Below are 27929 nucleotides of genomic sequence, written 5' to 3' on the forward strand. Positions count from 1 at the left end.
ATATTAAAAACTACACTTCACCATTTCTGCAGACACATTTTAAAAGACGTGAATAGTTAAAAACTGTCAGAATTTTTTAGTGACCATTTCTAAGAGGGTTTTCCTGGATCTTAAGAAGGATTGAGAGTCAAGTGCTTAACCACTGAAACTACCAGGCTGCCCGCCCTTTAAATGTTATTGTGTTCTTTTCAATTTCTCGAAGAAGAAAAATCAATATTTCATTACTTCAAAATGTTTCATTACTATTAGTGGAGTCTGTAGGCTCAATGACATATCAGCAACACAAGGCACAAATACACACCTAACACACATATAAACTGGATGAAGGAAATATAGCTTTTACCTCGAGATAACTGAAGCACATAGGTAACCAGAACAGTGAGAAAAATATAACATTCAATGTAAAGATGCTGCATAGTTAAAACATTTAAAAAATAATTTGTTGGGGTGAAATATGAACCCTCCAATGATCTTATCCTCAATGATTATATGAGTAAAAAAAGCCTTAGCTGTACTTGAGTTTCACTGGACAAGTGTTGCAGTTTGATTTTGCCTTAATATTAATTGGAGTCACCATCTCAATAAAGATGTTACCTTTGTTCCTTCCAGATTTTGTGCACGTTCAGTAAAAAAATTGTTAACCTGTTGACCATGTAAAGCAGATTAGATTTGTCACTGTGCTTCCAGATTTATCAATGCGAATCTAGCTTTGATGTAAACTTAACTTTTTCCCACCTTTTTCATCTCCTGAATGAGACTATTTATGCATTTATTTTTTCTTTGGTTCCTTTCTTGTTTGTTTTCCCAAATAATTGACTAGCTAACCTAATTCTGTTGTTTAGTAATGCGACTATATCAATTTCAAAGGAGGATTCAATAGCATTTCATGTTTTCTGCATTTGCTAAGACTTGGGCATATTACAATACCCTTTACTGCTCTATTTTCTTCATTTTAGAGCTGGTCAATTTTTGTATTATATTTTTCTGCTTTCATCTCATCTTCAATAAATTGGCTAGTGTTTTTTCTTGATAGTTTTTACAGATTGAGCTCTGTACTGTAACTCTAATGCATTGTTTCGGCCCTTTTCAGTCGGAAGAAATGGTGTTGTTCAAGACAAAACATCAAAAGAACAAATAAGCATGTGAGAGGTGGGAAAGAATTACTCAGTGCAGATTTCACCATCTAATAGCAAATGCATGGCATATGTGGCTCACTGAACAAAGACGTCAATTGATATTTTCAGACATATTACCGAGACTATCTTGATGTTAGTCACTTTCAAGTCAATGGATATTCAAAATCCAAAAGCTACTGACAATTATTTCAAATAATGTAACCAAGCATAGCGTCAATGTTTTACAGTTCATCCAGTGACAATCAGGTTCATTCACTGGCCTCCTAAGAGCCCACCCCTGTTCTCATGGGTAATGTGTTAACAGTTTCATGTGAATCAATATATTCCTACTAAAGAAAACTTATAAAGACTTCTATAACTACATCTGATTAAATAGATGCAAGAAAATACTTGGGTCTTTGAAAGGCACAGATAAGATGCAGGATTAAGCAATTGATAAATGGTGGATATTACGAACAATTTTTCTGATATTTTCTTGGAAGTGAGAGTTAATTTTCTGGAAAATGAGAAAATTTTAAGGAAAATAATAATGATTGATAAATGAGTAATGGAAAAGACTAAAGGCATTGAAACAGAATAAGACCCTGAGGTCAAATGTCCGGCACATGATAGCACTTTAGAAAATGGTCAAAGAAAATATGCATTGGACTTGCATCTAAGTATTGTAAAAAAAACACCTACATTTCAAAATGGGCAAAAAGAATGTCTTGGAAACTAGCGACCAATGTGCCCAGTACCTTTTGTAGATAAAATATTAGAGGCTATCCTTAAGAATACTTCTTACCTGCCTCTTTGCACCATCACCTGAAAACATATGAAGTTCTACATGCATACTGCAAGCACTCAAATCTTTCTCAACTTCTAAATTGTCAGACTGCTTGTCTAATATCCAGTACTGGATGAACAGAAATTTCCTCCAACTAACAATATGAGTGATTGTGTCACTGTTCTCCAATTCAAACTCCCTTCCCTAGTCACCAACTCCATTCCTTTCCCTGGCAACTGTCTTAGGCTTAACCAGACTGTTTGCAACTTTGGTGATGTGTCCAATCCTGAGATTAGATTTTGAACATATATTCATGTCATCGCTAAGAATGGCTACTTCCACCTTAGTGACATCATCTGACACCACTCTGTCCCAGCTCTCTGCTGCTGAAAGCTGAAGCCATGCCTTTGTTACCTCTAGGCATGACTACTCCAATGCAATCCTAGCCAATCACACAATCTCCACTTTCCATAAACTTAAACCTGTCCAAAACACTGTTGTCTTATCCTAATTTGCACTAAGTTCGCTGACCTACATTGGCACCTGGTTGAGGTACAACTTGATTCTAAAATTCTCATCCTTGTTTTCAAATCCTCCCAGGACCTCACCCCCTTCTTATCTTTACAATGTCTTCCAGTTCTACAACCCTCTGAGATATGTGTTCTCCAATTCTAATCACATTGGCATCCTCAATTTTAATCACTCCATTATTCAACTATTGAAGCACCAAGCTCTGGAATTCCCTCCTTTAAATTTTCCCAATCTCTGCCTCTCTTTCCTTTAAGACCCTACCTCTTTGAGTAAGATTTCAGTTATCTGTCCTAATATCTTATGTTAAATTATGTCTGATAACTCTGTGAAGCTTACAGAGATGTTTTACTATTTTAAAGTAGGTATATAAATGTAAGTTGTTGTTGTTAGAAAGGATATTGTGAGATACTTAGAGAAACACGAAGTCATCCCCAAGTCAGCAGAACTTCAGAGCACAAAGATCAGGTTTGACTCAGCTGTTAGAATATTTTGGGAAAGATATTCAGAGCTGCGATATTATTTATCTAAACTTCAATTAGGGTTTTGATAGAAAAGGCAGAAAAGCCTTTTCTATCAAAAGGCCAGCAGGCCAGCAGTTATTTAAGTGGATTAACAATTGGTTACATCAAAGAAGACAGACAGGTTATGGACGGAGCACTGGTGGAGTGGCAGGAAATTACTAGCAGCAAACATCAAGAATCTACAGCAGACTTTTGGGGCAGGATTTTACGACCTCGCTCGAGAGACCGGAAATTCCCGCCCGAAGTCAATGGACATTTCCGTAGAATTCCGGTGTCAATGTTTACTTGGTGTATTAGTTATTTGGTTGGCAGAAACAAAACTATGAAAATCTGCTGATGACACCAAGGTTGCAGATAGGGGAGGGGTTGCAAACAGTCAAGAGTAGGTTGATCAGATGCTGAGATGATCTAAATAGATTGGAGAGTTTGGCGAGAATGTCAAATGATATTCAATGTCAATAGGTACAAAATGATGAAAGTAGGGAAAAATAAAAAGTTAGAAACTATAAACAAAATGGTATTCATCTGTAGTATACTGGAGGATACAGAAAGAAGGGTTGTGAATACTGGTGTTTAGATTGTTAAAATTGTCTGCATAGAAGTAGAGGTAAATGAAGCAAGGAGAATCTCAGGCTGTATATTGCAACATAAAGCACAAATTTCAGGATAATACTGAGCCGTGGCAGAGCATTAATTTGTTCCTATCTGGAGAACGAGCTTTTAACTCACCATATTACAGAAAAGACATTATGCTGCTAGTCATACCATTTGTGATGTCACCCATTAAATCATACACAAGAAAAGGTGTAGGTAAGATTATGACCTAGAATTTTGACCGTACAGCACATGTTTTAAGGCATTGCATGTTTTGATATGGTATATGATGTGTGCATGCTCATTTTGTGCCAGGCACGTGTAGCATGTCATATTGTTATTAGTTCAGGATGCTCACCCTGAAGCAGGTGTTAGGACTACTGCCTATGCAAATTCCTTTTCAACAATGCATGCTGCAATGAGTTTTCTTACCCGGACAGCCAAACTAGTGGTCATTAAAAGGACCCCTGGCTGCTACACATAGAGAGCAAAGATCTATTTAGTTACCAGAATATGGAACTAGAAGGAGCAGAAGGAGAAAAGAAAGTTGGACAGGTATAAAACTGAGATGCCTTTCACTATTGTGCATTTTCTGTTACTGCCAAAGTCTAATTTTACCCCCAACCACTCAAAAATGATGAGGATGGACATATATGTCCATTACTGAATTACTGAAACAGTTGGGTTTTCTGGTGTTAGTCACCAAATGATCAGAATTATTGAACTGATTTTACAAATCAGTTGTGGACAACTAGATAAGCTGAATGGAAACATAATTATCTCAGTTTTGGTTCACATATGGAGCAATTACATTGTGACCATAACATAGATTGCTCCCTTTCTATTAAAATTAAACCACAGTATTGATGATTAATTGTACTTAAATTTAAATCACAAATCCAAGCAATAACATTGTCATCTATTATGCGTTATGTATTCTTCTGTGATATCAATAATACCAACAATTCTCAAAGCCAAAGTTCAGCCAAAATGGGAGACATGATTGTGAAAAAGAAATTCCTGTTGCAAGTCACCTTTGGCATTTAAATGCAATTCTTGATACAATTAATTTCTTCCATGTATTTGATCAATTGTTTGAAGTCATCAAAGTCAGTTAGCTGTTTTTTAGTCAACATGACCTGTTACGCTAACATGATGAAAACATATTTGTTGATGTATTAATTTTATTGATTTATCTAACTGCTTTTAGTTTTGTTCAACTTCTCAGAATATAAAACATAGGGACAGGGGTACGCCCTATAGCCCTTCAAGTCTCCTCCACCATTCAACAAAGTCGTCATGGTTCATCAGATCTTGGCTTCAACGCCACTTTCGATTTGTTCATATAATGCTTGGGTTGTATTTTACTGAAGGGCAGAGGGGTTTGAACTACTGCTAATCCCCAGAAAGAAAGTCAGCCGACAACTAACGCACCAGAAAGAAATCCACCCTGCTGACTGGCTAAGCTAAGTGAGAGCCCTAGGCTTTTAGAGCAGTGGAGGATCCGAGGGGACAGGGAATGGGAAGAGGTGAGTTGGGGGCTGGGCTTTGGAGAGTAGGCAGCAAGAACAAGGGGGAGGGGCAAAATCTTGGGGGCTGTTGGGGGGGGGGGGCATCCTTCCTTCCCACTCTTGTTTAAGAGCTCAGAGATTGTACTGCCCTATTCGTGCCTATCTGCCCAAGTCAACTTTCCAAACCGTGGGCAGTGTAATATCCTGGTCAATTGACTTGGAAACAAGCTGAAGTGACCTTGAATTATTTATTTAAATATGGTGGAAAGGTTGCTGATTTCAGCGTGCACCTACTTAGCGTATTATGAAGACAGCTTGGCGGTGGGCAGGAAGGTGGTGGGCTGGCACCTCTCGTATTTTTGTGCCCCCTCTCTGAAAACACACCCAGCTGGAGGCTATAAAATCCATCCCTTTGACTCCCCAACAGTTCAAAGATCTAGCCTTGAATATATAAAATGAATCAGTCTCCATAGCTCTCTGGGTAGTGAATTCCAAAGATTCATAATCTGTTGAGTTGAAACATGTCACTGTAATGGCAATGAGATCATACACATTTATTTCTATTATTCCATCCTTTTATCTACCTTGTTACAAATGCTGTGTGCATTCAGATGAAGAGCCTTAAATTTTGTCTTTCTACTCTTTTTCCCTATATAACCCTATTTGGTAGTGTCCCCTTACACATGTTAGGAAAGCAAGGGTAGTTTTAAGGGATTTACAATTGTATTGTTAAATATTAGAAGTAAGGTAAAGTTTTAAGCAGGTTTAATTTAGTGTTTCTGTGTTAAGGAAGGGTAATCCAATAATTAGATTCATGCTGGTAAAATGTGTTTGATGTGTGGGAGTTTGCTCAGTTCCAACTGTGTGTGCTTCTATCGTGTTTAGAAAGGATTACAGAACGAAAAGCAAATTTATTATCATTTTTTATTATCAGTGTCCCAAGTAGGTTCAACATTAACACTGCGATGAAGTTACTGTGAAAATCCCCTAATCACACTCTGGCGCTTGTTTGGGTACACTGAGGGAGAATTTAGCATGGCTAATGCACCTAAACAGCACATCTTTCAGACTGTAGGAGGAAACCGGAGTGGCCAGAGGAAACATATGCAGACACGAGGAGAACGTGCAGATTCTGCACAGGCAATGACCCAAGCCAGGAATCGAACCTGGGACACTGGTGCTGTGAGGTAGCAGTGCTAACCACCGTACCACTGCAGGCCTTAAATATGAGGTTGGAGAAGCATGGAATTGCTGCTTAGCAACTGGGGGCCCTTTTATTGCAGAAAGGTTTTTTGAATTTAATTAGCTAAATTTGTTTGCAATTAGAGACAGGACACTGGAGAGTGAACATCTCTCAACTCTGCCAGAATGAAACCTGGACTGGCCAAAGGAGTTGAAAAAAAATCAGACTTCCTACTGAACCAGATAAAGTCCAGACAACCAGGGAATTTGGACAGAAAAATGTCTTAGGAAGGCTGAAGATAAGAGAACAGAAAACAAGAAGGTGAACAAGGTCTTGTTCAGGAGAAATCAAGGAAAAGCAGATGAAGTGTTCTGAGTTAAAGAGACAGCTGGTAACCAGATTTAAAATGGTAAAGCAGACTTCAGAGGTAAATCAAAAGTTTGATGTCATCTGAATACAGTCTGGGAATTAATAACTAAAGCAATTGTGAAGAATTGGTGCAATAGTCAAGTCAAAGAAATCCTGAAGGGGGAAAATCTGGATGCTGGATTCTTTGTTAAAAGTGGAGCAGAAGCTTTGTTTCAAAGAGTAGTTTTGAAAACTTAGAATTGATTTGTAATGCAAACAGCTGATGGAAAGCATTGTTGAGAAAGCAGATTTTGAAATATGTAGTTTTTGGGAGTGGGGTTTGGAAGCTCTCAAGTGACACACAGTGGTATGGTGGTTAGCAGTGCTGCTTCACAGCACCAGGGACCCGAGTTCGATTCCCGGCTTGGGTCATTTTCAGTGCAGAGTCTGCACATTCTCCCCGTGTCCACATGGGTTTCCTCTGGGTGCTCCGGTTTCCTCCCACAGTCTGAAACATATGCTGGTTAGGTGCACTGGCCATGCTAAATTCTCCCTCAGTGTACCCGAACAGGTGCCGGAGTGTGCCAACTGGGGTATAATCACAGTAACCTCATTGCAGTGTTAATGTAAGCCTACTTGTGACTAATAAATAAAACTTACAAAACAATTACCTGGGGGGATTTTGAGGAGAAATCCACAGAAAGTCACTAGGGTCAGAGCGGATGTGTCTTACTACATGGCCAGCCTGTGTGTACTTCTGAGACCAATGTAGCTTAAGATATACTTTGCAATCCATGTTAGAGCTTAGAACAGTACAGCACAGGAACAGGCCCTTCGGCCCACGATGCTGTGCCGAACATGATGACAAATTAAACTAATCCCTTCTTCACGCCTTTGGTCCATATCCCTCTATTCCTTGCATATTTATGTTAACCTTAACATTTGTGTATGTTTGTGAAGCTAAGCGGGGAGTAAAGGAATGTTGTATCATAATTAACCTTTACATGTTTCATAATTTTTTTCTTGTTGTTGAAACTAATTAATGGCCTTTTGATTCTGTTCCTCCAAGTTTTCTAAGAAAAAGCAAAAATTATGATCATTTGAGCCAGGGTTTCATTCCGGGATCTTCCGCTCCCCCCCAAATTATAACATCAACTGAGATTGTAACACACATTCTATCCCTTTCTATTACACTAGTATTATCATTATTGTAATGGAGCTAAGACCTCAGACTCCATTTTTCTGAAATATATATTATGTTTCATCATGGCTACTTCTTAAAATTTTAAAACTGGACAATGACCTTTTACAAATGAATGAAATTATGGCTGGTTGTGATCTTCAAACTAATTTACAGTATCAAATAAATTTGTACCTTGTTCTCTCTGAAGATACGCTAAAGATCCTGTATCTCCTGTAAGGCTACTTGTGACTAATAAATAAAACTTAAAAAACAATTACCTGGGGGGATTTTGAGGAGAAATCCACAGAAAGTCACTAGGGTCAGAGCGGATGTGTCTTACTACATGGCCAGCCTGTGTGTACTTCTGAGACCAATGTAGCTTAAGATATACTTTGCAACCCACGTTAGAGCTTAGAACAGTACAGCACAGGAACAGGCCCTTCGGCCCACGAGTGCGGCTCACTCTCTCCCGCACTCACTCTCTCCCGCACTCACTCTCTCCCGCACTCACTCAGAGATAAAATTCAAAGGTAATTATACAAAGGCCATCTACATTTCATTAGACAGGCCTGGCCACTGGAGTGTGCTAGGACAATGAGCCCTGAAACTTTTTTAAAATTCCTAATGGTTGGAACATTAACACTCTCAAGAACCCAAAGGAATATGCACTCTTTGTCAAAATCAAAGTGGTGAGGCGGGAGTCATGCGAGAGCTGAAGGAGCCTGGAATATTGCCTTGTGGAGCTGCAGAGTCTGCCATCTTCCATTTGCAAATAGCAGCTCAGAAAAAGGGCTCTATCCAGGTTTGAATGCCTGCCCCCCATCCCCACCCTCACCCCTTGCCATCTATACTTATTCTGCTGGGAGTTCTGAACTGCAATACCATTGCCTAGAAGACTAATTTATCTCTGTGTGCCCATCTCATTGTGAGAGTCAACTCAACTGGAAAAATTAATTATTCAGCATGGTTTCCAACCCATTGACCTCTGTGAAGGAATACTCTATTGGACTTTTTATTCTGGACTCTGAACTGATGTGAATCAATAATTCTTTACTCTGTGGTCTTTGACCGGTAAATCTTTCCCTATTCCCCCTTTTCTTATTGTATGAGTGAAAAGGAGACAACGTTGCAACTCTCCTCTTGTGCTTGAGTGTGTGCGAATAAACTAACCCTATCTCGAGTTTACTGTGGGGTTATTAATAGAAATTGGATCACAGCAAAACAGAGGGTTTGGGAAAAATTACCACCGCATATAAAGAGGGAAATCAAAATCAAAACACCTTTCTGTTTATGGATGGCTGGTGAGAGGAAAAGTCAGGGCTGTTTAAATTAAACCTTTCCTCTCTGTAAATTATTGATATTGCTACCCTGCATTATTGCCCAGTCTTTTGTCTTTAATTTTTAAAATTTTTCTTAACCCTCGTTCCCAACGATTTAGTTTAAAGCCCTATCTACAACCCTATTAATTTAATTCACCAGGACACTGCTCCCAGCACGGTTCCAGTGAGGCCTGTTCCAAAGGAACAGTTCCCTCCTTCCCCAGTGCTGCTGCCAGTGCCCCATAAATCAACACCCATTTTATCCAAGCCAATCTTTGAGCCATACAATCAAATCTCTGATCTTGTTGATTCTATGCCAATTTTCTCTGGGCTCAGTCAGAAATCCAAAGGTTATTACCTTTGTGGTTCTACTTTTTAATTTAGCCTCTGTCAAGCAGAACCTCTTACCCAACCTCACCGAATGCCCACACTCGCCAAAGTCCCTCGCACTCTGGTGAAATCTGCACTCAAGTGAAGTTGCTCTGTGCCAATACTCCTAATATGAATTCATGACTGTTTTACTTACCCCGATTTAATTTTTTGTGTTCCAAGCTCTTAGTTTAAAACAATACCTTAATTTAGAGAAAAAAATGAAATACTCATCAACCAACTCTTAGCTGCTTTCCCGTGACATCAGATTTTGAATATTTTCAATTATTTGATTTGAATGCCATCTTCCCATCTTAAACCAACTGTTACATATTCCCCCTCTAGTCACATTCAGTTCCTGTTCCTCCTGATCTCAGGGATACTCTGCTGCTTGCTCTTTATATGCCCCTCTGGTTTTGCTCAGCGCCCAGTCATCCTAATCTTGAGCTTCCTCTGCTGCTACTCATTATATCTTCCTCCTTTCTCACTTAGTTCCCTTTCTGATTTTTTCTCTTCCATCAGCCAACTTTCTATCTATGCTGCTACATTTCCTCTGCCGTACATCTTTATTTTTGTTACATGTCGTCTGTGAGAACATTTTATCACACACCTTTTGAAGAATCTATTTACACATCTACTGCACCCTTTTATTTATATAATCAATCACTTCTTTAAAAAATTAATTTGTCAAATCTAACTTGCCTTTAACACATCTGTGGTAGTTTTCTTTGAAACCCATGCATCACTAAATGTTCACTAATTTGATCTTCAATTCAATTATGCTTTCTAGGGCTTTGCCCACAGCCAATGTTAGACTAACTGGTTGGCTATTATTAATGACGGTTGAAAAATTGTGGTCAGGATTCATCATCATTTGTAAAATTTGATGCAAAATATTTAGATATTTTCACAGCAAGATTTTCTTCTTCATCCCTGAGGGATTCTAGCTTCTCATTACTTATCCTTTTACTTGGTATATACACATTTCTTTTTATATTATTTGCATGGTTTCATGTACCCTTTTGGCCTTTCTAACCTGTTGCACTGTCTCACTATACCATTTACATTCCTCATGATCTTTTTAATGTAGTTAGTCCTCATAAAAATCCCCATATGTTACTTTGTTCATTCACAAAATGATATTCAGAGGCCAATTCTTTTCATATTCATATCATATTCTTATATGTCTGATTTGTGAAGATTTACCACTGATTGGTCATTGTATCACTTGTGGCCTTTAGCATCTCTTGTCTACTGCCCTCATAAGATCTTCATTTGTATTAATCTGTGCATTTTATATTTTTAGGATTACTTTAATTGCAATTTGAATTTTTTTGATGAAGAAGCTGTAAATATGGGCACATTAAAAATTACCTATTTTTCAGTTTACTTCCACTCTGTCCTGTCCTTACTCACTGATCAGAATCACATTCATACAAATTATGCATTTACTTCTTGCAGCCACCACAACCTCACTTTCATTGTTTAACATGGCGACAACAGTCAAAGGTTTGAGCTTAAAAATGTCCAGGTTTTCTTACATTCCCAATGCAAACACTTCTTATTGAAGCAAGTACACCAAGTGAACCTTGGTGATTTTTCAAAGTTTAAATTGGATTCATTTTGGAATCCTATAACACTCACTTAGAAGCCTAACATTTTTTCTCCATAGCCTCAAGTACTGTGTTCCAAGAGCTTTTAATTCCCTTCAGGAATCTACAAAAAAAGTAAACATTTATTAGTAAAAAAGCAGACCAGCCTTAGGGGTCTGTCACTGCAGCCTAAAATATAAAACTGTTTGATAGATATATATGTATTTTTTAGTTCTCTGATTCTGGTGTCATAAATTTATAACATTTTTGATTTACGACTGTGAAAAGCTCCAGACCCTATCAGCATTGATTTTTGAAAAAAATTTGATTGTCAGCAAGAGAAATATAAATAAATAGTAGGTTATGAATACCACAAAACTTTAAATAATTCAAGAAAATCACAAAGACTGATTTCCAAGTTTATAAAGGACCAAAAGCAACAGGCCTTTGTGCTTAATGCAATGTCCTTTCTCCTGAGGAACCGGAGTTCAAGCCCACCCTAGACAGAAGAAATGATTATTACTCACTCTGCCAGCTGTATGGATTATAAGTGCAATTAACCTATTATAATCATATCAAACGCATATCATCTTCTGAGAGAGATAGAAGTGAGCAATAAAAATTATTCTGGTATTCGGGCATTTCCTAAATAAAATAGAAAGGGAAGGAACTGGTGCTTGTATCTTTGATAAATATGTCTTCGAGATTATCTCATGGAAGTTTTCAACATTAGAAAAGCAATTCAAAAAAATTATCCAGGCAAATTGTTCACTACAGTGAAGTCTTCTTGAATAAGCACACATATTAATTTAGGAGATACTATTTTATTCGTATGGTAATAATAGATTTGTTGAACAAACTAGAAAGAAAAATCATTGAAATGGATATCATAAATACGTTCTGACATAACTAGATGTGTTACTGCAGAGAGAATGGCTTGATCTGTATGAAGTTGATAGGTCGGTGAAGCTGATCAATGTAAAAGTGATGGGTATTTTTGAGCCTAATCACCACTACCTGTGTGTAAATCGGTATCTTCCACAAAGCAGCTTTAATCACCCATGGAAATATTTTGCAAAATTTCTCTCTGCTCTTCACAAGGCGTACTCCGTGAAAATCCACAATGCTGCATGTTCTAGACCAGCTGCCCTCCATTTCTATGGTAGCTCACAAATCATCGCCTTGCATTCAATTATTTTTAAATTCATTACATTTATTCTCAATCTAGATTCATCCCACTCTTTTTCAAATGTTGCAAAGGGAAATGTTGAATATTTACTTGGACCTAGCTTGGGCACCAGATGGAATGTTATTCTGAGTAAAGGAAAGCTGGTAGAACCAGTTCTGGACCCAGAATTTCCTTGGAGTTATTTTTTTTAGAAGAGCAGAGAAACTCTGCATGCATAAGTGGAGCTTCTGCTGCATTTCTGACAGTGACAAGAAAAGAGCAAGAGCAGCTCCGAATCACCGAAAAACTAGCATGCAAGTTCAGCAGCTAATAGGAAGGACAAAACATAGAATCCCTACAGTGCAGAAGGAAGCCAGTCAGCCCATGGAGTCTGCACTGACTCTCTGACAGAGCATCTTACCCAGGCCTTATCCCCGTAACCCCATGTATTTACCACGCTAATCCCCGTAATCTACACATCGTGGGGCAATTTAGCATGGCCAATCCACCTAACCCACACATTTTTGGACTGTGGGAGCAAACCGGAGCACCCGGAGGAAAACCATGCAGACATGGGGAAAACGTGCAAACTCTGCACAGACAGTGACCCAAGCCGGGAATTGAACCTGGGTCTCTGGCGCTGTAAGGCAACAGTGCTAACCACAGTGCCACTGTGCTGCATATGGTATGTTCGCCTTTATTTCAAAGGGAATGGATTATAAAAATAGGGAAGTCTTGCTAAAACTATACAAGGCACGAGTTAGACCACACCTGGAATACTGTGAACAGTTTTAGTCCCCTTATCTAAGGAAAGATATATTGGCATTGGAGGCAATCCAGAGAACATAGAACATTACAGCGCAATACAGGCCCTTCGGCCCTCGATGTTGCGCCGACCAGTGGTACCAATCTAAAGCCCCTCTAATCTACACTATTCCAATATCATCCATATGTTTATCCAATAACCACTTGAACGCTCTCAATGCTCTCAGAGAAGGTTCACTAGGTTGATCCACGGTATGGAAGGATTTTCTTATGAGGAAAGGTCGACTAGGTTGGGCCTATACTCACTGGAGTTTAGAAGAATGAGAGGTGACCTTATTGAGACAGAATTCTCAGGGGGCTTGACAGGATAGATGCTGAGAGGTTGTTTTCCCTTGTGGAAGAGTCTAAAACCAGAGGACATAATCTCCGAGTAAGGGATTGCCCATTTAAAACAGAGATGAGGAGGAATTTCATCTCTCAGAGGGTGGTTACTCTATGGAATTGTTTAGTACAGAGGGCTGTGGAGTCTGAGATGTTAAGTATGTTCAAGGCTGAGATAGACAGATTTAAAATCAGTCAGGAAATCAAGGTTTATGGGATAAGGCAGGAAAGGCAGAAGTTCAGGATTATCATATCAGATCAGTCGTGATTTCATTGAATGGTGGAGCAGATTCAATGGGCTGAATAGCCTACTTCTGCTCCTATGTCTTACGGGCTTCTCATTGATGCTGAGGCTTTCGTACCAAAATGAAGATGGTTAGGGTTGGATGAAGTTGAAAAGCCAAGCATGATGATGTGGGTATTAAATATAATATTTCCAGATGGCATTTGACTTGTGAGGAGGATGCCCAAAGAAGCTTCAAGGGGATTTGGAGAAGCTAAAGTGAGTGGGCAAAAATTTGGCAAATGGAATACAGCGTGGAGAAATGTGAGGTTGTCCACTTTGGTGGAAAAAACAGAAATACAGAGTATTGCTTAAATGGTGAGAGGCTGGGAAGTGTTGAATTTACTGGGATTTGAGTATCCTTGTTCATGTGTCACTGAAAGTTAACATACAGCCGCAGCAAGGAATTAACATGCCAATGCAAATGGCATATTGGTCTTTAATACGAGAGGATTGGCGTATAGGAGTAAAGATGTCTTACTGCAGTTATACAGAGTTTAAAGTTTATTTATTAGTGTCACTAGTAGGCTTACATTAACACTTCAATGAAGTTATTGTGAAAATCCCCTTTGGTGAGACTGCACCTGGAATCCTGTGCGCAGTTTTGGTCTCCTTATCTAAGGAAAGATATACTTGCCATAGAGGGAGTGCAACAAAGGTTCATCAAACTAATACCTGGGATGGAGGGCTTGTCTGATGAGGAAAGATTAAATTGACTGGGCCCTTATTCGGTGGTATTTAAAAGAATGAGAGATGATCTAATTCAAACATACAAAATTCTTACAGAGCTCAACATGGCAGATGCAGGAAGGATGTTTCTCCTGGCTAGGGTGTCTAGAATTGGAGGACAGAGTCTCAGAATAAGGGGCAGGTAATTTAGGACTGAGATGAGGAGTAATTTCTTCACTCAGAAGATGGTAAATCTTTGGAATTCTCTGCCCTAGCAGGCTATGGAAGCTTAGTTGTTGAGTACATTCAAGATGAAATCGATAGATTTCTACATATTAAAAATGGGGATACAGGGATAGTGCATGAAAATGGTGTTGAATTAGAAAATCAGCCATAATCTCATTGAATGGCAGAGTGGGATTGATGGGCTGAATGGCCTACTCCTGCTCCTATTTCTTATGTCTTATGTTCTTATGAAAATATTTGTGCAGGAAAAGAATGAAAGAAGTTTAAATTCTATCAATGCTCACGCTTCTTTAACAAAGGTTATGAGATATTAGACGTTTATTATCATTTCCCAAGGATTTGGGACCAAAATTAAAATACAGGAGGGATTAGGTGCTTCTTAATTTAACATCAGCCATTAATAACTATAAAGCTTAAGAACTGACATAAGTCACCTGAAGTTTCTCCTGTGGAAAAATAGACATTTTTGTCTGAGCAGTAATATTTAGTAAAGTGCATACTTTAATGTTAAGATAAATAATACAATTAGTGAAGTCAGCAACTAACAGAATAGCAACAAATATATCTCGTTTCTGCAGGCAGTTTTGAAATGATAGGAGTTTATAGTAATGTGGTTTGGAGACTATAGGGTAATTTAAGCATCAAAAAAACTACTATATGAAAGTCACTACAGGAGAGAAAGTGCCCAAATCGGGGTCTACGAATTTCTGATACACAATGAATGATCTTTCCTTAGCAGTTCATACATAGCATAAGAATAAAGAGATTTCTTCCTCTTTTACAAATATATATGATATGTATTGAACTAGAAACAAAGAAATCAGGAAAAAAACCCTCCATCAACAAAATTATGCAAACATTTCAACGGATGATGATGAATTTCTTTCTAAGGATGGAGACATTTCTTATATGAAAAGTCCTTTGGGCGTTAAGTTTCATTTCCTGATTCCATCACAAGTTTTACATCCACATTAGAATTATTTTTTGCCCCAAAGCTAAAGTGAAATATATGGGATGCTCATTTATCAGATGCTTGAGTCCACTACTGGGTAGAAAATTATATAAAAATACTGCTAAAAACTAAGAGAATTCAACTCCATTTAAAATATTACAAAAAAAGTACAAGCATTATGTTTATAGGCCACCTTTTTACATAATTTTACTCAAGTCCAAGATGATTTGAATTTTCCTCCAGTTCAAAATCAGGAAGACCCAGGTTATAAGCAGGTTTAGTCCATACCTGGGAGTTTGGTGAGTGGGAGTGCTTAAAGTGTTAAACTAGTTCTTGAAAAATTTAGTCTAGTCTGTAATTAGCAGTAACTGGAAAGTACCAAAAGTCTACTAAGTAGACTAAGTTTCTTTCATCCAGCATTAGAGGTGTATAAGATTTTGATGGGTATAGATAGAGTGAATGCAAGCAGGCTTTTTCCACTGAGGCTAGGGGAGAAAGAAACCAGAGGGCATGGGTTAAGGGTGAAAGGAGAAAAGTTTAAAGGGAATATTAGGGGGGCTTCTTCACGCAGAGAGTGGTGGGAGTGTGGAATGAGCTGCCGGATAAAGTGGTAAATGCGGGGTCACTTTTAACATTTAAGAAAAACTTGGACGGGTTCATGGATGAGAGGGGTGTGGAGGGATATGGTCCAAGTGCAGGTCAGTGGGACTAGGCAAAAAATGGTTCGGCACAGACAAGAAGGGCCAAAAGGCCTGTTTCTGAGCTGTAATTTTCTATGGTTCTATGGTTCTATTAGGTACCTCTTTTCGTGTACCAACCAAATAAACAAAATCAAATTAACTGAGGGACAACTCAAAAAGGGGAAGGGTTCCCCCAAAAGGAACTGCCCGAAATAAAAGACAAAGCAAAAAGGAAACTTAAAACAGCAAATTAAAATGTGGTTATCGGGGTCGATAATACACCCCAGCCCTGCGGTGCCCAGCGGGCACGGAAAGCGTCATCCAGCATTAGGTAGAGTAAACACACTCTGCTGAGAGAGCTGAGTAGTTAATTAGCTAACAGGTTAAATCTGGTTTCTCTAACTCCAGTTCAATTTATGATTAATTCAGGGTTCTTTGGCACATTTAAGGCAAACAAGTGTAGCTCTGGAACTGAGTGCATACTTGGCAGTTTGGTGAGTTAGGTGATATGCCAGGATATAAAGCTATATATCCAAATTTGCCAATGATATAAAGATAGACAGCATTGCAAATGTGAGGTCATCCACTTTGAATCAAAAAAGGATAGAACAGAACATTTTCTAAATGGTGAAAAGCTAAAAACAATGACAGTCCAAAGGGACTTGGGAGGTGGGGGGTGGTGGTGGTGTCCAGGCACATAAATCAGTAAAAAGGCATGGATAGGTACAGAAAGCAATCAAAAACTTTGATAGTAGGGGTCTTTTTATCTTGAGCATCAGAACACAAGGGAGTAATGGTTAAACAGTACAGCACTCTGGTTAGATTACACCTGGAGGATTGTAAACAGTTCTGGGCATCAAACTTTAGGAAGGATATATTGACTGTGGAGTGTAAATTTACTGATATGATATCTGGACTCCAAGGCTTAAATTACAAGGTGGGATTACACAAAATATGACTGTAGTCCCTGGAATTAAAAAGGTTCAGTGGAAATTTTATCAAAGTTTTCAAGAAATTAGGGAATAGATAGAGAAAAGAAATATTTCTGCTGCTTGTGGGAAGACTAGGACTCTCGGGCATAATTTAAAAATAGAGCCAGACCTCTCAGGTCTGAAATTAGGGAACACTTCTACACACAAAGGATAGTAGAAATTTGGAACTCTTCTTCAAATAGCAAGTAATACCAGATCAATTGTAAGTTTTATATCTGAAGTTTATACATTTTTGTTATCCAAGGCTATTAAGGGAATGGGGCAAAATGGGTATCCGGCACTGGGTCGCAGATCAGCCGTGATCTCATTGAAGAGCATAACAGGCCCGATGGACTAAATGGCCTATTTCCTTTGATCAAGTTTGCATAATGACTCCGAATATCCCCCTGAATATCTCAGAACTCAATCCTTTACAGGAAGAGAAGTGGCAATGAGGGGTTACAAGGTGCACTCCTATTGCTCCCACAGCAACATTTTAAAAAATAAACTTGCTTTAGTGGCAGTCATCCATCAACTGCTTCGGAATCATGCTCTGTTGATCATATCAGAGGAGGCCTTAAACAAGGATTTACATATGTAAATTGCCAGCTTGAGGCAGATGGCTGGAATGTTGAAAAGACAACTTGACCCAATATTGGGTTGGCTGTCTTTCATGTCCTCTGAAGTATCCCCTACTGCAACTGACGGACATCAATAAAATAGGTACGTGATCTAATTTCTACCCTTAAACATAGAACATCATCCACATGGTATTGATTGCCATTTTAGTGCAGCATGAATGTAAAATCTTCAAAATATAAATCCTGACAAGTCAGGAATATAGTTATCTGTATAATTCTACTTGTATATAGTGCTGCTTTGTCCTGGATCCAAACTTATTTTTTGATTCAAAGTGTAAAAATGTTGGATTTAAGAACAAAATGTACACCTTAGCTTGGTCATATTAACCATTATGTATTGCAAATCATTTGACGTGTTACTGTTTAAACTCACTGATAGCTGACACAAATCAGAAATGGGTCTTTGTCTCAATGAGGATATAACAAGGGGCAACCTCTTGTGCTTAATGCTCCCTCCACTCACATTGTCTGTATCCTTGAGACCTGGTTGGCTGTAGAGATTCGCATTCTAATCAGTATTCTGTAACTTGATTTTGTGTCTCTGTATGCCCTGTTTGAGAGCAGATATCCACTCCATCTGACGAAGGAGCAGCGCTCCAAAAGCTAATGGCATTTGCTACCAAATAAACCTGTTGGACTTTAACCTGGTGTTGTTAAAACTCTTACCAACTTCTTCATGCAGAGGATGGTGTGTGTATGGAATGAGCTGCCAGAGAAAGTGGTTGAGGCAGGTACAATAGCAACATTTAAAAAGCATTTGGATAAGTACATGGATGGGAAAGGATTAGAGGGATATGGGCCAAACACGGCAAACATGGGAGGGCACCATGGTTGGCAAAGACTGGTTGGGCTGAAGGGCCTGTTTCCATGCTGTATTGCTCTATGACTAATAATATTAGAGGTTAGTCAGGACAATGGAAAAGTGGGAACAAGCAGTAAGCAACATCCCCCATCTGAAGTGTTATTATCAGACTAGCCAAAACAATACATTAACTAACTGGGATGGTCTTCATTTCCCCTCATGTTCCTTTGAAATGTGAGCGATAGTCAGGCATGTAGAATGACCAATATCTTGGCTGAACAGAGATGCTAACTACTGTTGTGATGATTCAGGAGATGGAATACGAACAATTGATTCTCTAAAGGATAAGATGCAGTCTGCAGCTTCTTTGTTCCTTAGGTTTAAAATCAGAATCAAGTTTGGGGTTCAATTTTAATAAAAGCAAATGACTGCAGATGCTGGATTTTGAAACCAAAAAAGAATCTGAAACCAAAAGGCTTTGACAAAGGGTCATCTGCACTCAAAACGTCAGCACCTTTCTCTCCTTACAGATGCTGCCAGACCTGCTGAGATTTTCCAGCATTTTCTCTTTTATTTTGCAGGGTCAAAACTCAGAGTCACACTGATGGATGGAGTCAAGGCAAGGAACGAAGGAAGGTGCAGTTTGAAGGCTAACTGGCGAATAAGGTATTGCTTAACCCAGAACAGGAGTGAGTTATATCAAATCTTGCCCTTTTCTGTTGACTACCACATAACTACATGAATGTATTGATTTTTCACTTATTAACAGTAGTCACCATAAACCTTACCGGATCAGCCTTTTCTCCGCAAATTAAGCAACCACAAAAGTATGGTGACAGAGACACAAATACACAAAAATATCTCAATAAGTATCGTCAATATGATCTTTTCAAAGTCCTCATAACAAATTCCAACTTAATGTACAACCATTTATTTTCATCCAGATATTTTAATATCTTTAATATCTAATACTCAAATTACGTATATTCGGGTAATGTGACTCAAAGTCTGACTAATGACACTCTCAGGACTGGCTGAAGTCATGGATAAAATGCAGTTTCTCCTCCCTAAGTGCAAATGTTAATCTTGAACCCAAACCAAAATAACTTTTGTCTTGAGAAACCAAAGTGAAGAGATAAAGCCTATAGAGCTTGATCCCACCAAGCATAAATATTTTTTCTTTTCAGTATTTCTGTCTAACAAATATAGCATTTTTAATGAAAATTGGGAGCAAACATAGGCCAAGCATTGTGGAAAATGCATAATTTTTCCACTTTAATGTAAGTGTACAACCTTATAATTTCTGTTGAATTGTTTAAATCTCAATATTCTGTGGGCTTGTTAGCGGCTGCAGACAATTACCGTTAATTTATTTAAAATTGATTAATCTTGCTCCCACTGGAGATAACTAAGTCAATAGCATGAAAGCATGTCCATAATTTGTGACTGATGTGGAGGACGGCATACAGTGAAAACAAACCTTCCACCTACCCACATAATTTATTCCTCCTTCAGTGTGTTAATAGTAAAATCAATTAACCAATGTAATTATGATTTCTAACATGCAATGGTGGCAAAACAATTCCAGTTTAGGGCCAACTTTTCCTCCAAACTCAGGAGTGAATATAGGGACATTTTAGATGCACTTGCTCACCCTTTTTTGCCAACATGTTTCATACTTTTGTTCCAATGTAATGATATGCCACACAGAGACAAAACAAATTTAGGAATTTTACATGATGACAGAAAATGATTGAAGTAAAGATACAGCATATAACAGTGCATCTAGAAGTGCACATACTTATTCTTGTATCGCAATAGCACAGTTTGTAAATGCATCACATGGTATTGGTACATATCAGGTGGACCCCAAGTTTGATAGCTGGTCTGTCATGATTTTGCTGAACTAAGTTTGTGGAAGGGGAAACATATAGTTTTTACTCTCGAATGATGTCCAATGGCACCTGCTAGACAGCGTGAACTGTCACGTTGAGTGAATAGAGGGTCAGGATTGGCTCTAATGTCTCCCATGAACCAATAGGTTGTAAACACTCATGGTGAATTGACTTTTATAAATTAGGTTTCTGTTGAACTTACGGGGTCAGATTTTCCTATCCTAATGTGGGGCCAAATCTCGTTGGGCGAGCTTTAAAAATTATGGGCAGGACCCAATTCCAGGATTCCTGCCCTCATTCCTGGTGCCGGCAATTTTTATTGGTGCAGTAAAGGGACAGGTTGCAAGCCCGCACCCAGCTGTCCTAAGGTTGCTGGCACTATTGCAGAAGTGGGCATTTCAGACCTTTACAATTTTCATGGTGTTGGGCCGGTTTTAGAAGGCCATGTGTTTCACGCCAACTCAGAAGTCATGAACTACGGGGTGAACCATGATATGGTGTTATGAACCATATAAAAGGCAAGTTCAAAAGGTGCTGATAACTTCACATATTTTAATGAAATGTGGTATCTTAAGTATATGTTTCTGATACAGTGATTGATGGTGGGCCGTTATTTTGAAAAGGTAAATGACTATTAATTGTGTTTACCAGTTTGTCACATCAAACAGTGTGGAGGGAGAGGTGGGGGTTAGGGAGCCTCATACTCTTCTCCAGTTGTCTCTCAGTGAATGAATGTGAGCCTTTTAGCCTGGCTGCCTTGCCATACTTTTACCTCCAGTTCTGCCTCAGGCCTGCTGCAGAGGTTGCAGGCCCAACTCCAGGCTGTCCCAATTTCCCACCATGAAAATAGCATGGGCAGCCATGTCAGTCAGGAGGTAAGATAGCAATGCTAGGAAATGTCTCGACTCCCAATTCCTGCCTCCAAGATGAAAATCTGTGTCTGAGCAGGAGAAGCCTGAGGAAGTTCATCATCTCAGTCTTTTGACATATGGTGACAAGTAACATTCGCGCCACACAAATGCCAGGCAATGACCCCCACCAATAAGAGACACTCTAACCACCGCTCCATGACATTCAATGGTATTACCATCACCGAATCCCCCACTGTCAACATCCTTGGGGTTACCATTGACCAGAACTCAACTGGACTCACCACATAAACACAATGGCTACAAGAGCAGGTCAGAGGCTAGGAATACTGCGGCGAGTAACTCACCTCCTGACTCCCCAAAACCTCACCACCATCTACAAGGCACAAGTCAAGGTGTGATGGAATACTCCCCACTTGCCTGGATGGGTGCAGCTCCAACAGCACTCAAGAGGTGTTGAAGCTTGACACCATCCAGGACAAAGCAGCCCACTTGATTGGCACCACATCTACAAACATTCACTCCCTCCACCACCGACGCTCAATAGCAGCAGTGTGTACTATCTACAAGATGCACTGCAGCAATTCACCAAAGATCCTGAGACAGCACCTTCCAAACCCACGACCACTTCCAACTAGAAGGACAGGGGCAGCAGATACATGAGAACACCACCACCTGCAAGTTCCCTTCCAAGCCACTCGCCATCCTGACTTGGAAATATATTGCCGTTTCTTCGCAGTCGCTGGGTCAAAATCCTGGAATTCCCTCCCTAATGGCATTGTGGGTCAACCCACAGCACATGACTGCAGTGATTCAAGAAGGCAGCTCACCACCACCTTCTCAAGGGAACTAGGGATGGGCAATAAATGCTGGCCAGCCAGTGACATCCATGTCCCATGAATGAATAAAAAGAATAAAAAAGATGGTGACTTCAGCCACGTGTGATTACTGGAGCTTGTGGATTGGTGTTCCACCTTCAGCAGAAGAGTCAAGAAAAATTGAAAAAAAGTGTTTTTAAAAGAAAGCTGAGTGACTAGCCTAGTTGGACTATTTTGTTAGAGATGTTCCTGCTTTAGATGTTCACATTCTGTTGGCCCTAAATGTGGCTGTTCCCAAGGCAATAAACACTGAAGAATTTTAGATGTGGCCATCAGCTTATCATAATGTTGTCCAGGTCTTGTTGAATGTGAACCAGGACTGCCTCAGTATCTGAGGAATGGCGAATGCTGCTGAACATAGTGCAATCATCAGCAAACATTCCACTTCTGACCTTCTGATGCTTCTAGGACACTACCCTGAGGAACTCCTGCAGCGATCTCCTGGGTCTGTGATGGTTGGCCTTCAACAACAACAATCATCTCACTTTGCCCTTTGTATCACCCCAGCCAGTGGAGAATTCCCCCCCTGATACCCATTGACTCCAGTTTGGCTAGGGCTCCTTGATGCCACACTCGGTCAAATCTTCAACCTTACCTTGTAAGAGACTGATAATGGAAAACAAATCATCAATGGAATGGACTAACTGACTATATGATCAGGATAAAAAGCTGAAAAGAGAAACAATAGACGATGATTCACATGCTATTCTACAGATTTGCAGAGAATACATGGAAACTTGAATCCTATACAACCTCCAAGTAAGCTGAAAACAAGGTTGGAGAGATTAGTGAAGCCGTCATAATATTTATCGCTGTGAACCAGGGATGAAGACATAGGGTGTAATTTAAGTGTGATAGATGGGCAGGGAGATTGGCACTGAGCCCGCCATCTGCAGTTGTGGGTTTTTCATGCCATATTGTTCCTGTCCATCCTAATTAGTTATGCGTCCCAGTGAAACTGCAGGATCGCTGGTGGGCTCCAGTTTGCCAGCCTTGAAGTAACCTTACCAATTCCTCAATGTGGCTGCCATATTTAAACAGGCACAGCGTGTGCATTTTTCAATGTTTGCAGCACAGGAGTGCCCTACTGAAGAGATGGCTCCAAAGACTTGCTGCCCTCAGATTTAGTGATGCCTCTCTTGAGTGCCTGCTGGACACTGTGGAGGCTCACCGAGTCTGCGCACAGAAAGGGCAGCAATGTGACAATCAGGCTCGGGAGGTGGTGGCCCATGCTAGAGTGGTTCACCTAGCAGGGATTACTATAGCTCCCCACTTTCGGGGAGCTGGTGGCCCAAACTCGCTGGAGTGAAGGGGGGGGCAATCAGAGCCTCCCAGCGGGTTGGGCAGCAGAGGGGCTGGTGCCCCCCGGGCACTGGCACATTGGCAGTACTAGCCTGGGCCCCCAGCGCTGCCCAAGGGGAAAACTGCCAATGCCCAGGGGACACCAGCCCACTCAGTAGCTGCCTAGAAAAGGTCTGCCACCCAGTGTTAAGGGATGAATGATCTCATCCATTCCACCAGGTTAAGTCAACGATCTCATCATTCGCAACTCACAAGCCGAACAAGCATCCACAGGGTTCTCATTTACTCCCAGCTCAATGGATATCACCACTCACTCTCTCACATGCACCATCACATCTCTATCTGGCCCCATCCCCTCTGATCATTTCATCCATGGTATTGTGGTACAAGATGTCATTCAAGTTGGGGGGAGTGCATAAGAATGTAGTGGTAGTAGGGGACAGTATAGTGACGGGGGTTGACACTTCTCCGTGGCAAAAAGCGAAAGTCCAGGTGGCGGTGTTGCCTGCCTGGTGCCAGGGTTTGGGATATCTGCTCTGGGCCGGAGAGGAACTTGCAGTGGGAGGGGGAGGATCCCGTTGTCATGGTCCGTGTAGGTACCAATTACATAGGTAGAATGAGGAAAGCGGTTCTGCACAAAGAGTTTGAGTAACTAGGCACTAAATTAAACAACAGATCCAAAGTTATAACCTTTGGATTTTTCATTACCAGAGCCACATGCAAATTGACAAAGGGTACATAAAATTAGAGAGATGAATACATGGCTCAAAGACTGGTATAGGAGAAGTGGGTTTCAGTTTTTGGGATACTGGCATCCGTACTGAGGAAAGTTGGGGTTGTACCATTGGGGCGGCTTACATCTGAACCATGCTGGGACCAGTTTTCTTGCAAACCACATAACTAGGGAAGCATAGAGTTTAAAACTAAATAGAGGGGTTAGGTTATGGAGAAGGGATACGTAGACTTACAAAGCAAATGGATATGGCAGCATTGTAAGGCAGCTATTTGACTTATGATGGCCCGAGTGTGACAGGAAAGGACAATGTGTATAAACATTAAAAAAAGCAGCAAATAAGATCAGAGGGGGAAAAGTGATAAAAAGGCAAAAGGGAAGAGAACTTACTATTGCCAAGCTTGCGGATGACACAAAAATAGGTGGGAAGGCAAGTGGTGAGGATGACACAAGGAGTCTACAGAGGAATATAGATAGGCTAAATGAGTGGGCAAAAACCTGGCAGATGGAATATAATGTTGAAACTCTGAAGTTGTGCAATTTCGTAGGGAGAATAAAGGAGCTGAAAGTTATTGAAATGGAGAAAGACTGCAGAAAGCTGCAGCACAGAGGGATTTGGGGGTCCTTGTGTATAAATCACAAAAAGCAAGCATGCAAGTTCAGCAGGGAATAGGAATTATTTCTTATTTCAAAGGATGAATTTCTTCTCTCAAAGGGTAATGAAGCTGTGGAATTCTTTATTGCAGAGGGCTGTAGAGGCTGGCTGGCGATTCTCCCATTAGCGTAACAGGATGGGAGATTCCAGCGGTGCCCGATCTGCGGGATCCGCACTGGATGTCTCGCCCCGATAACATCTCCCAGCGCTGGATTTCCAGCAGCGTCAGCTTCGCGCCGGAAATCGGCGGGGACCTAGATAAATTATTTAAATAAACATTTACGTATATTTTAAATACAATTAATGGGCCTGGGAGTGAAGCTAGCATATCCCCCCATGCCAGAATGGTTCATCTAGCGGGGATTACTATAGCTCCCCACTTTTGGGGAGCTGGCAACCCAAACTCGCTGGAGTGAAGGGGGGGGGGGGGGCAATCGGAGCCTCCCAGCGGGTTAGGCAGTGCAGCGGGGGCTGGTGCCTCCTGGGCATTGGCACCTTGGCAGTACTAGCCTGGGCCCGCAGCACTGCCCAAGGGACAAACTGCCAATGTCCAGGGGACACCAGCCCACTCAGTTGCCTGCTCAGCGCTATGCTGGCGGCCTCTCTAGCGGGAATAGGCCCCACCCCCTGATTTCTGCAGTGAATCACGATAGTGCACTCAGCGGTGCACAGGGTATGGGAGATTCTTCCCTGAACTCCCACTGAAGAAAACAGTGTGATTTACAGTGAATTCGACACTTAGAATTTTTAGGGGGGAATTCTGCCCTGGGTTGTTAAGTATTTTCCAGGTTGAGATAAACAGATTTTTAATCAGTAAGGGAATCAAGCGTTAGGGGGATAAGACGGGGAAGTAGAGATGAGGATTATCACATCAGATCAGTCACCATCTCATTGAATGGCGGAGCAGACTTGTGGGGCTGAATGTCCGACTTCTGCTCCTATGTCAAATGGTATGGTCTTATAGTCGTCCTCATTCCTTCCATGGCTCCATCAGCTACCCACAAATATCAGCCTTCTTTCTTATCTGCTTTGCCATGTATCTTGCTTATGCCGTCTCTGTTTGTCCTTATGCAGGACAAGATCGTGCACATAAAAGGTGTGGTGTAGTGGACAATATAGGGCCTGTGCGACTTTGAAAACAGCTGTCGTCATGGCCTGATGTTGACCGAAACGATGGTGAGGTCGGCGGCAAGCACTCATGTATCTTGCACCAGATCCTCCCTCTGGCAATACTACTCTGAGTGTATTATGTGTGTTACACAGCTGCCATGCACTAATAGTTTCCATTTTCTCTCATAAGCACATCTGCCAAAAACCCGACACCCTCAGGCAACCTGCAGCCCAGCTCCAGTACCGAGAGTACCTCACATGAGGATCTTGAGGACAGCGCCCGAGAACACTGATCATTGTGCTCACCCACAACCTCCTCCAGCGCAATGACATACAGATGTCGAGTTGGTTTGGGATTACAGTCTGGTGAGCACAGCACGCAATCTGGTCCACAGCAAGCAGAGGTAGAGGCATCTGAGTCGCTGGCAGTTGGAAGACTGTGGAAGGCAAGGAATCTGCTCAGTCCAAGTCAGATAATGAGCATCTAAACTCAATTCTCTATCAGTTGGTGGAGCTGCAGCAATAATCACAGAATCATCAGAAAGGGATGTCAGCCGCACTCCTCAGATGGAGGAGTCGCTCTGCCTTCAGTCCAAGGTGATCATGCTGCCATGCCAACACACCGAGGTCTCCACTGGCAGGATGGGGGTCTCTGTGTAGACCTTGGTCCAGGACATTGGTCCTGCACTGCTACACAGGCTGAACTCCATCACTAAAGCCATAGTTGGCCTCCAACAATGGCAATGCAAGAAGGGTATGGGGCAGTTTAATCTCACTCCAACTTCCCCTTCTGAAGGAGTCAAGTAGAGGATTCTGTGTGGTCCCTCCAAGATCTCTGCAATCTGTGATCTATTGAAGAAGTATGAGTTGTGGACACTTCCTGGATATCTGGCATAAAGGATTTGCTTGTTATGGTCACACACTGGCTGTGTATATTGAGGGAGTGGAGGTCTTTCATGTTTACATATTGTACTGCCTGCTGCCAAGGAGCTGTGGTAGCCTCATGAGTTCAGTTGTGGTTCCCTGCTCCTGTGGAAGTCCAGATATCTCAGTAAAGGCCAGTGCTCTGGTGTGCTTGATCTTTATCAAAGTTGATGTAATTGTGGGCCTTGGTAAAAGGGCATTTGTGATCTCATGTATACATTTGTGTGTGGATGCCTGAGAGATCCTGCAGGGGTCCCCAGTTATACCCTGGAAGGAGCTAGTGGCATGGAAGTTGAGCACAGCTGTACATTTACAGCCACTGGCAAAGGACATCCTCTGAGTCCACATTCATGGTGGACAATCGGTGCCAATTCATGCAGAATGTGGCAAATGTGAGTTACCAGATCCCTGGACATGTGGAGATGTCAACTACACTAGTTCTTGGTCATCTGCAGATAAGATGATGTTGATACACCCTAGGTATAATGAGGCGTCTATGCACGTTTCTGTTTCGTTGAACCTCTGTGTCTGGGGGGGGGCGGGGGGGGGGGGGGGGGGGGGGCGGGGGGGCACCGCTGGACTCAAAACTTAACTGCAATACTAATCTTGATGTCAATGACTTGTGAGCGACTGGATTAACGGCCCTCATCCCCATGTCGCCAAATGTTCACCACGTAAACGATCTACACTATGATGTGCGTACCCAGATGATCCCCTCCTGCAAATCCTGAGTTAATGAGATGAGACTGCTTTAGGCAGGCGCCTGGATGTTTTCAGCCCAGGCACTGGCATAATCATAAACAGCACTGTAAAACTACAGTGTTTGGAGCATTCAGGAGTGTCAATTTTTAAACAGGTTACACAAGATGTTGAAGGTGCCTGAGGCGTGTCTCCTTGGAACTGTCCAGCGGCACTAGTGCAACCCGTCTCCAAAACCTATCTGGGTGATCAA

At 41.0% G+C, this 27929-nt stretch overlaps 1 protein-coding gene across 8 annotated transcripts in view; it reads right to left on the minus strand.

The window, feature by feature from the left end:
• The window catches only part of LOC144500456 (uncharacterized), a 230807-nt gene that overhangs the window by 22698 nt on the left and 180180 nt on the right, over positions 1 to 27929 (minus strand). For 4 of the 8 annotated variants that reach the window (XR_013498979.1, XR_013498978.1, XR_013498977.1 and 1 more), the window contains exon 7: positions 11106 to 11177. The exons of the other annotated variants lie outside the window; for them this stretch is intronic. The gene's annotated coding sequence lies outside the window, so the exon portion shown is untranslated. The remainder of the gene's footprint in view (positions 1 to 11105; positions 11178 to 27929) is intronic. 8 annotated transcript variants of the gene reach the window in all.

The sequence above is a fragment of the Mustelus asterias genome, chromosome 11 (assembly GCF_964213995.1).
Source record: "Mustelus asterias chromosome 11, sMusAst1.hap1.1, whole genome shotgun sequence".
NCBI lineage: Eukaryota > Metazoa > Chordata > Chondrichthyes > Carcharhiniformes > Triakidae > Mustelus > Mustelus asterias.